At 52.8% G+C, this 8,294-nt stretch overlaps 1 long non-coding RNA gene across 1 annotated transcript; it reads right to left on the bottom strand.

Moving 5' to 3' along the window:
* Positions 1-2,377: 2,377 nt before the first annotated feature.
* On the bottom strand, positions 2,378-4,443 carry LOC131488757 (uncharacterized). The gene is made up of 2 exons (XR_009250286.1): positions 4,062-4,443; positions 2,378-2,580 (listed from the first exon to the last, which is right to left on the bottom strand). It is a non-coding gene; the product is annotated as an uncharacterized LOC131488757 (long non-coding RNA).
* Between the last annotated feature and the right edge of the window lie 3,851 nt (positions 4,444-8,294).

The following is an 8,294-nucleotide window of genomic DNA, read 5'->3' as shown; positions in this document are numbered from 1 at the left end:
GTGTAACACGGGAACCCAGAGAACTTTGGGATCACCTGATCCAGCCTCCTCTATGCCCCCACCATGCTTCAGAGCGTGCAGCTTGGCTGTTGTATGCTCGTCACATGGTCATTTAGCTCCCCCTGGAACCCCTCCAGGGATGAGGAACTCACTACCTCCAGAAGCAGTCTGTTCCAAAGTCCTTCTGATTCTTTGGCTACTTTGCCCAAAAGCCCACACAACCCACATGCCATCAGCTATGTAGAGCCAGCACCTGCCAGGATGCTGTGTGTCCTGGGTGCAATGGCGTTCTCGTGGGCGGGTGGGCTGCTGGTGGGGCGGGGATGTTATGTGAGCCTGCATGGCCCCAGGCAGATGGGCCTGGCTCTGCCAGGCTGTCATTCAGAGATGCTGAAGCCCCAGCTCACTCTGGCTCCCTGCAAAGACAACAATTTATAAAAGAGGAGGTTTGCCAGGGAACAGGGAGAGGCTGAGACACCTGCTCCCTCTGTCCGGGTGGCCAGCCATGCCCCTCCCAGCCTTGTCATTCTGATTGGAGGGGCCCCAAAGGTCCCAGCCCACCAGCTCCCAGTGAGCCCCACCGGTACCACCTCCCTGCCTCAAATGGACCATCTCAGGGATGGGCCTGGGCGTGGGGGATGATGCTCTACTCAGAATGGCAGCTCTCTTGTCCAGCCCCCTTCCAAACTCAGTTTCTGGAAAGGAGAGGGCGGCTCCTTTGGGAGGGGTGAGGCTGGCCCACCCCTCTGAACAGGCCGCGGTATCTTTTTCTCTTGCGCAGCCGGCCTCTGGCCACCTGGGCTTACTTCCCCTGTGAGACTGGAAGCCTCTTGAGGGCAGGGACCACGACTGGTGCTTTTATCCCCTGACGTATGGCTCTCGGGATCCTGCAGGAGCAGATATTTGCAGCGCGGTGGGTTTGGAGCTGGCTTGGGGGCAGTTTGGAGCCGGGCCAGAGACGTGGGTTCAAATCCCGACTCCGCACTTGGCGTTTTCTCACTTGCCAGAGAGGGATGAAGGGTTATCTACCTCTCACGGTTGTAATAACGTTGCATATTACCTATCGTTATATTTTTCACTGTTTAATGAATGACTGAGTTCTGGACTGTGTAGCGAAATGGATGGAGCACTGAATTACGAGTCAGGAGACCTGAGTTCTGCCGCTGTCAGCCCAGAGCAGTGTGATGTTGGGCCCTAAGTTCCTCCTCCCTAAGCCTCAGTTTCATCATCAGCATGATGGGCATGATAATGTCAATGACATCCGTCCTACTTCTTTCAGGGCTTGTTGCGAGGTGGAAATGGGGGAAAACCAAACCATAAAGCCCTTCAAGTGTTTGTTCCAACGACAGCCTTGTCAGGGTGTGACCCTGGGAAGCGACATGCCCTTGTAAAGGGTCGGAGGGTCGAGGGAGTCAAGACAGATGGGCTTCAAAACAATGAACGGGTCCCGGGCGTGGGGCTTCATTCAGCCCCCTCACTCACAGTGCATTGTCCTTGGGGCAAATTGGGTCCCCTCTTGTGCGTGTGTTTCCTTATTTGCAAAATGGGAATAACAATATTTCCTTCGGGAAATGCTATGAGGAAAACCAAGTTTCCTGACTTTCTGGAGACAGAGGGAAAAGTTGGAGTGTCCTCGTCGGGGGGAACTGCCAGAGAGAGGCTTCCCTGGGAGGAAAAGAGTGATGGAAGGGGACAGTCATGGCCACTGCTTGTGGGGTACGTACTGCATACCCTTCCAGGGCTGTTACTGTGTTATTTCTAGTACAAGAATTCCTCCATGAGGACATTACCTTCTTCATTTTACAGGTGGGGAAACTGAGGCACAGAGTCATCTAATGTCATAGGTTTGGCAAATGGCAGAGCACAACGACTGAACCCCATCTTCCTGGCACTGGGGCTTGGCTTCTGCACTCACATCATGCTTTGCCCACAGAGACGTCCGAGGGCCCCTCCATAGCTCATCGTGGAGGGCCTGAGGGTAGCTGGGCCATTTTCCAGAGGGTCAGAGAGCTGGGGTGAGTGGGCAGCTCCCCAGGCTCAGGCTGCTAAAGTCCCTGAAACCCCTTTTAGGTTTTTAGGAAAACCTGAATGATTCTGTCCCAGAGGCAGTTCGGCTTGGGGCGTGGTGGGCAGGGATCGGTGACCCAGGGGGTTAAATCGCGTCCCCTAAAAAGGTATGTCCAAGTTCTAGTTCCCAGCACCTGTGAATGTGATTTTATTTGGAAGTAGAGTCTTTGCAGATATAATGAAGTTCAGGATCTGGAGATGAGATCATCCTGGATTTAGGGTGGGCCCTAAATCCAATTACTGGTGCTTAATAAGATAAAGGAGAGAGAAATTTGAGACACGTAGACCCAAAGGAGACCGGAGGCAGAGGCAGAGGCTGGAGTTATGTATTCATGAGCCAAGGAACACCAGGAGCCCCCGGAGGCTGGAAGAGGCAGGGAAGGATCTCTCAGATCCTTCAGAGGGAACGTGGCCCCTTCGGCGCTTACATTTTGGGCTGCTGGCTTCCGGAGCTGTGAGGGAGCACACTTCCGGGGTCGTTAAGCCTGTCGGTGGTAATTTGTTACTGCAGGCCTAGGAAAGTAACACAGGAGGCAGGAAGTTGGCTGGAACTTGGCAGGTGGTCTGGGGTCTGGGGAAGGGAGCTGGTGGTCTTTGGGGTGAAAGGAGTGGGAGGGGTGCAGGGCTAGGGTGATCAAGGCACACTTCCTGCCCTAAGACGCTAGGGTTGTGGGGCCAGCCCTGGGCTGAGGGAAGAGAGGAGCGGGTGCTGATGGCCGGCTGACTCCCTGTGACATATGACTGCAGGTGCACCATTGATTGTGCTGGTCTTCCCTGCAGTCCTGGACGACCTTGCTGCTCAGAGATCTTCTATTTTTTTTCCCCTGCACCAACTCTTTCTGGGGCCTCGGGCGAGCATTTTGTTCCATCAGGGACCCAGTTTCCCCATCAGTCAGTGGAGGGGTCAGCTCCCTCACACAGGTCCTGGAGTCAAAAGGAGAGTGAGGGACAGGAGGTGGCCCCTCAGAGTTTCTCTGCATCTTGGGGTTGGACTAACGTGGAATGTTCTTGGCAGGAGGATCTGGCCTTTGAGATTGCAGGGAGATGCAACTTTTATCTAGAAGAAAAGGAAGGGTATGGTGTGCTTTGTACCCAAAGAGCCTCTTAGGGTGACTTTGCTAAAGAGCAGGTTGTTAATCTCACAGAGGATGGAAAGAGAAGGGATATTCGTGGATGTGGGGAGGAGGGATACTGGTGGGCGTCATCACGTGTTGGATGGGTGGGAGGCTCTAAGCCTGAGCCTGATGCTCAGACATCCTGGCTGGTGGGGAATTGCTTATCCTTAGCCCTGGAGAGTGGAATTAGTCTTCAGCTCTCGGGACAGTTTTATGCCAAATCCCACTTATGGATGGCAGAGGACTCTGGGTTGTGCCTGGTGTTCAAATTAATCATGACGTGGTGGTGGTAGGGGGGCAAGCTTGCGTTGGCCTCGAAGGATGGGCAGGCAGAGGGAACAGTGTGGAACAAAGGTGTGGAGGTACGAATAATAATAATAAAAAAAGCGTTTCTAGAGAAGTGAAGACCTCCCATCCTGGGTAGCGTTGAGAATGTGTGTGCAGCTCATTGGGAGGCAAGGCTGGGGGGCGGGGGAAAGTTAGGGGCTGTGGATGTGGCTGTTTCCTGTGGGTTCTTGTGGTGCCAGCCTTCATCTGTCTCTTCGCATTGTATCCTTGTCATAGTCTTACAAGATAGGGACTGCGATGCCCATCTTACGGAAGCGAAAATGGAGGCTCAAAAGAGTTAAGTAAATTTCCCACAGAGCCTGTTGGTGGGAGCTGCCAGACCCACGGGCAGGCAAGGTTTGGAGGCTTTTGAGAGCCAGAAAGAGACGTTTGGACTTAAGGCCATAGGTAATAGGGAGCCATTGTCGATGTCTGAACAGGAGCGTGGCACAACAAAGGCGATGCTGACCTGACAGCTGAGTGCAAGACTAGTCATAAAATAACAATACACAATAATAACCATAAGAAGAAGAACGAAAGGCTCAGGAGTACCTTGACTGTCTTAACATCCTTGTTTCTTAATCTGAGGGCCCCTGGAGGTAAGGCTGAAACAAAAGCATAGCTGGGGTGGGGAGGGACTGGGAGGCAAGACTGGGCAAAGTGAGGGAAAGGAGAAGGTGTTGGGGGAGCAGGGAGAGAGGGGACTGATGAGATCAGGTGGCTCGGCAGGGAGAGAGGACGGGTAGATGAGTTTTAAGGGAAACTTGGGGTACGGCTTTTTCTACCAATGTCCAGGCAGGGCCAGAAGGGCAAGCACATCAGCCTAGGCTTAGGCTTAAGCACAGCAGCCACTACCCTGCTGTGTGATCATGGGAAAAGGACTTCATGTCTCTGAGCTTCTGTTTCCTCATCTGTAACATCCAGAGAATACATCCACTGCCCCCACCTAAAAAAAAAAAAAGAAAGAAAGAAAGAAAAGAAGAGAAGAGAAGAGAAGAGAAAAGAAAAGAAAAAAAAGAAAGTTCCGTTATATTGTTCCTCTCTCCGGCCCACGGTTACTTCTTAGAAGGCAGCTGCGGGGAGAACATCTCAGTCCCTCCAGCCGCTTTCTGCAGACAATGGGGGTAGCTTTCCTTTGAAGAGGGCATCTGAACTGGCCTTGAAGGCAGGGATGCAAACACCGGGGAAAATGGTAGGGAAGAGGCGTTCCTGGCAGAGGGCACAGCAGGAGGAAAGAGCTGAGACTTGGATGGACTTAGCTTCTGAGGTCTTGGCTACTATCTCATTATTTGTGCCTCTAGTGGGTCTGTTCCTGTACACACTCCAAGCACTGATGGACTCCAGCCAGTACTTAGCGAACACTTGCAGGTGGGGTTTGCACCCATTTCTCGGCTGAGACAAGTTGAGGCAGAAAGCACATCGCTGCTAAGAAGGGAGAACAGAACGCTGAGCCCCCGTCAGCGCGGTGGGTGGTAACGAAGCTGTCAGGGAGCAGGCTGGGAGGCGAGGGTGTGACCGTAGTCACATTATTTTTGCACCCAAATTGAAATTAAAGATCATTTCGACTCCAGATGCTGCAAAGGCCTGGGTTCATTACTTTCTAGGATTTTGTCCATGCTCTCGTTCTACATTCAATTGGAGCAATTTGAGGTAATTAATTAAATGTGTTATTTGATTAATAAAGATAGAAATTCAGCTAAGTTGCTGCGAAGGAGGAAGCCAGGTTGGGATTTGCTAGCAGAGGTTTGGGGAAACTCCTTCCTGCCTCCTGCTCTGCCCCCTGGTACCCGCCATATCGTCCGCGGATGCCCTTCCCTTCCGGCTTGAGCCAAGGAGTCAGAGTTTCGGCGTCAAGTTCCTATGTGTGGTTGCGTTCTAGAAGGAGCAGGGGGGCTCGGGTGGCTGGACTAGTGTGGCCTGCAGTGGAGAGGTAGGAGATGAGGAAGGAGCGATTAAGGCATTGCTTCATGTGCAGGGGACAGGGTGCTGAGAAGAGACCAGACACACAGCTTGGAGCAGGCTGGGAAGGAGCTGGACAGACAGAGAAGTGGGTGGCTGCAGAAACCCAGGGCCAAAGTGCTGCGGTACAGGGCAGGGAGGAGGGGGAGAGCCAAAGCCGGTTGGAGCCGTCCAGAGGCTGGATGCGGGAAACAGGTTCCAGCAGGGGCATTTCCACAGAGGAAAAGTCCGGCCGATAGACCAACGTGAGGAGTTAGCGTGGGTCAAGGTTTGAAATTCAGAGGGTTTCTAAGTATGACCAACCCTAGAAACCCCAGAAACTCCAGATCATTTAAAAAAAATCTACATGGAAATAAGTCAAAAATTTAAAAATGAAGAAAAGAACTGGGGAAAATGCTGACGCCTATATCACAGATAGAGGCTACATCTTAATTTGTAAAGAGTTCCCATAAATCAATAAGGAAAAGAAATACATAAGAAAATCTGGGGAAGGTTAGGAACGGACAGTTTGTAGGAAGAGGACTAGAAATGGCTCTTTGGCATATGCAAAGTTGCTCATTTTCTCCCATAATAAGAAAAATGCAAATTAAAAGTGGGAGGAGGGGCTCCTGGGCGGCTTAGTCAGTTAAGCATCTGACTCTTGATTTTGGCTCAGGTCGTGATCTCACGGCTCATGAGTTCAAGCCCCCGGGGCTCTGAGCTGGCAGTGCAGAGCCTGCTTGGGGTTCTCTCTCTCTCTCTCTCTCTCTCTCTCTCTTTAAAAAGCGGGCAGAGATATAATTTTTATCTATCAGATTGGGCAAGTTCGTAAATATTCTACACTAAGTGGAGATGGGTATGGAGAAGCAGGTACTCTCGAACTATGTTGGTACTACTTCCACGGAGGGTATTTTGGCATCACGGGGCAAAGTTATAAACACCCATGTCGTTTGACGTAGAGATTCAGCTTCCTGGAGCTTCTCCGACAGATAACACGAGGATTTATCGTGGCACTATTCCGGCTTGATGGGCAACAGCAGGAGAGCCCATGACTAGGAAGCCGGGAAATAATGACGGTAGAGCCAGGTAGTGGAATACTATACAGCCACAAAAAAGAAAGAGGCGGCTCTCTATGGCTTAATGAGGGCAGACCGTTCTTGGGAGAAGACAAAGCAAAGTCCAGAACGAGGTGTATAGGATGCTGCTATTGATGTGGAACAGAAAAGACTGCATAAACACACGTGCGTTTTTGCTTATAAAGGTGTAGACTAGGGGCGCCTGGGTGGCTCAGTCGGTTGGGCATCCGACGTCAGCTCAGGTCACGATCTCGCGGTTCGTAGGTTCGAGCCCCGCGTCGGGCTGTGTGCTGACAGCTCAGAGCCTGGAGCTGGCTTCCGATCCTGTGTCTCCCTCTCTCTCTGCCCCTCGCCCGCTCTCACTTTGTCTCACTCTGTCTCTCAAAAATAAATAAATGTAAAAAAAAAAAAAAAAAAAAAAGGTGTAGTCTATCCCTGGATCACTAGATCACTTGAAACTGCGGGCGGTGGCTGCCCTTTCGAGAGGGGAACCGGGTGACTGGGAGACAGGAAAGGGAGGGACTTACTTTCCCCTGTCTTTACCCTTTTATGCCTTTTTGAATTTTGTCCAAGTATATGTTTCCTATTTAAAAGAAGAAATAAAATCACAATTAAAAGATCAACCCTGCAGACAGTGACATGGAAGGGTGTGACAAAGTGAGGGTCAGAGATGCATGGGAGAGGTCAGGGCCGAGGCGATCTTTAGGCCCAAGGAAGGTGGGGAGTGGCCTCATCATTACCCTGCCGGGCCTTACCTGCCAGCCCTGGCGACGAGGCCGGGAGGGAGGTGTGGGCCTGGCTGGCTGGAGTGCGGGTGCTGCGCTGGGCATCTTGTGGGCTGGCTTGGGGTGTGGGGCCCCCTGGGAAAGATGAGAAGAGCGAGGAGCTTGGTTCTTCCTTTGGGAAGGGGGAGGCAGATGCCTCCAGGGAGGGCGATATCTAAGGACAGCTCCAAAGAGGGACTCTGAGGCAGACTGAGCCCTCCACTCTTCTCCACCGGTAGGTAGTAGATAGCAGAGAGGGCTCTGGGAGGTGGGTGCTAAGACAGAAGGGGCGGGGAGGCATGGGACGCCCCAGAGGAGCAGTCTGAGAGTGACAAGGGCTCCGCTCAGCCCTGGTAACAAGAGGGAGGACTTGGGATTCTGCCTAGAATGCGAAAGAAGTTAATATTCCTCCGATGGCCAGGGTGGGGCTAGGGGAGTCCTTTCAGGATGTGGCAAAGCCACCAGTGAATCCCACCAGGACAAAGGCAGCTGCTGATGTGACCGGAGGGACCAAGGGCTTTCACATCTCAGATGCCTCCCACAGGGGCTTCCTCGGGGACTGGAAGTTCCTTTGCACACAGATATTATGGAGCTGCCTCCTCGGGGAGGTCCGGCCTCCTGGTGTAATCCCGGCATCGCCTCAGCCAGAAGGGGGAGGGGACTGGCCAGGAAGGGAGCAAGGAGGGGTCCCCCAGATTCACCTGCACCCGTCACAGGCCAGAGAGGAACGGGGCGCAGGGGGTGCGGGAGGGTTTTGACAACACACACTATGGGCCACAAAGAAGCCGAGTCAGAGCCTCACTTCCAGGGCCAGCCGCACACTCACCAGCTGTCGTGTCTGGGCAAAGCCCTCCTCTTTGGCTCTTACTTTCCCCATCTGCGGAGTCAGGCCACTTGGGCCTAGATGGCTTCTAATGGGTCCTTTGCACCCTGAGGGGTGGAGCCGATGGGGTTTCATCCAGGACCTGGAGGAACATGGGCACTGGAGGGGCCGATGGACAGGAGGG

Source organism: Neofelis nebulosa, chromosome 10 (genome assembly GCF_028018385.1).
Source record: "Neofelis nebulosa isolate mNeoNeb1 chromosome 10, mNeoNeb1.pri, whole genome shotgun sequence".
NCBI lineage: Eukaryota > Metazoa > Chordata > Mammalia > Carnivora > Felidae > Neofelis > Neofelis nebulosa.
The sequence above is the reverse complement of the archived record's forward strand: the minus strand, read 5'-3'. Positions and strand labels throughout refer to the sequence as shown.